We start from the raw sequence: 1,977 nt of genomic DNA, 5'->3' as shown, positions 1-1,977 counted from the left end.
TTGCAATTGTACAAGCTTGTTCTTTTTACCTTTTACTACATGTACCTTTTATGTCATTGTTGCAGATAGAAGTATTGTAACTGAAAATTCAACTACGCAATGCCTGTGTGCCTTGTTTTGTATTATTTTTTCGTGCCCTCAATACTTTCTAACAAGAATTTGGATTTCCTCCTCACTACCTTCTTTATTCCCTTTCTCTAATGTACATCAGTATAAAATTCGAAAGCTTGTGTTTCAGTAAGATTATTTGGATGTTTCAGTCTCTCATGACCGTGAGTTGATAATCCTACCTGTGTCGCGAAATGGAGCCTGCGACCTTTCTGGTAGGTGTTGTAGGTGAGGTATGTTGAGGTGACTTCAATATTAATTAGCTCGAGTAACCACAGAACTGGTCAACAGCAAATACTACAAGGTGTCATTTGAATCTGTGAAAACATAAGGCACTATGAATTCACACCTTGGCTACACTGGTCCCATTGAAAAGGATTGTGCAGGACAGCAGGATGTTCCCTGCAGCCATCTTGTTGACTTCTGGCCGACGTTGTTGTGTTCACTTGGGCACTCTGCTTTTGTGGTGAGAAGCGTGACGCGAACATCAGTGGCCTCTTTGTGAGATGCACCGGAAGTTCTGAATATGATGCACATTTGATGTACTTCTTCTGGTCTGGTGAACCAGAGGGCACAACACTGCAAAGTAGAAGATATTTTGGTATCTGCAAACTTGTATCAGCAGGCCATTCAAAACTGTTGTCTTCAGATTTCCAGAATGACTCAACAGCTGGTTCCACCAGTGGTGAAGATATCGTCATATCATGCACCTGCAAGGCATGCAGAAGTTAAAATGTTAAACAAAACAAGAGCTTGACCCACCTGTGAGCATGAGTGTGTATGGACCATAGATGTTGAATTCATCACTGGATAAAGGTTGAGAGGTGTTGACGGTAAATCATGCGTTGACACCCTTTTACTTCTGAGTTTCACATTCTTGTCAGTCACGATGGAAGCCTGTGTCGCTGATATGAATGAAGAATGCAGTCAGTATCTATAGCGCATAATTTATTTGACACTTATATTCTCCTGCGAGAGCTCGGGGCTGCCCAGGGGAAGGGGGATATTGCGTTTGGTACATTACGCAGCGTAGGCATCACAAAAATCGATTTGAATTTCAGGTGAACCACACATATGTATTATTCGTGTGTATCGGTACATACATACCTCATCTGCACTGGTGTTCGCATCCTCAGACGTCACATGTTGAAACACTGGTGTCGGGGTCGGGGCTGCCGTCCGTGTGAGAAGTTTTCGACCATCCGCTGCTACCATTTCGTACGAGTCGTCAGAGAAATGGGTTGAGCAAATACGGCGTGGCTCACGAACGTCTTGACCAAGCGCTTGCAACAACTTTCGTTTCCGTGCATTTTCCATTGGAATCTTGTGGTACACAACGTCCCTTGTCCAAAGAGCACACTTGGTGTATCCCCGAACATTACAGCAGATACCTGGCATCGTCTCAGGTGAAGCTTTGTTCAATTTCGGCACGAAATGAACTTTTTTGCGTACACAAACCTCGCAAGGCCGCAATAAACGCCGTCGCCGTGCAATATGGTTGGGAGGAGAGAAGACAGAGGGCGCTGACCGCGCTGACGGTATTTTGGTATACTGTTTCTTCGATATTTTGAAGAATTGTCTCGGTAATTCTTGTGATTCTAAAAGTAGTGTTTATTGAAGATTAGTAGCGGGTCGTAAGTTCATTGTGTATTACTTAGGTATCATGTGACAGGAGTACTCCCATCATGACTTTTTTAGCTGTTACGGGGCGCAACCTACCGTCCGATTTAATTTTTCTAATTTATGTTGTGTAATAATTAACCCGCTTTGAGTGCTTAGGCTCTATGTGAGGCATCACACAGGCAAACACTACCAGGTCACACACAGAAACAGGGGGGTCAAATTTCACTTTACAGTTCCTTTAACCCA

At 43.6% G+C, this 1,977-nt stretch overlaps 1 long non-coding RNA gene across 1 annotated transcript; it reads right to left on the bottom strand.

Annotated features, from left to right (window-relative positions):
- Positions 1–201: 201 nt before the first annotated feature.
- LOC135385628 (uncharacterized) lies at positions 202–1,704 on the bottom strand. The gene is made up of 3 exons (XR_010420454.1): positions 1,216–1,704; positions 871–1,013; positions 202–818 (listed from the first exon to the last, which is right to left on the bottom strand). It is a non-coding gene; the product is annotated as an uncharacterized LOC135385628 (long non-coding RNA).
- Positions 1,705–1,977: the final 273 nt, after the last annotated feature.

Source organism: Ornithodoros turicata, chromosome 2 (genome assembly GCF_037126465.1).
Source record: "Ornithodoros turicata isolate Travis chromosome 2, ASM3712646v1, whole genome shotgun sequence".
NCBI lineage: Eukaryota > Metazoa > Arthropoda > Arachnida > Ixodida > Argasidae > Ornithodoros > Ornithodoros turicata.
The sequence above is the reverse complement of the archived record's forward strand: the minus strand, read 5'-3'. Positions and strand labels throughout refer to the sequence as shown.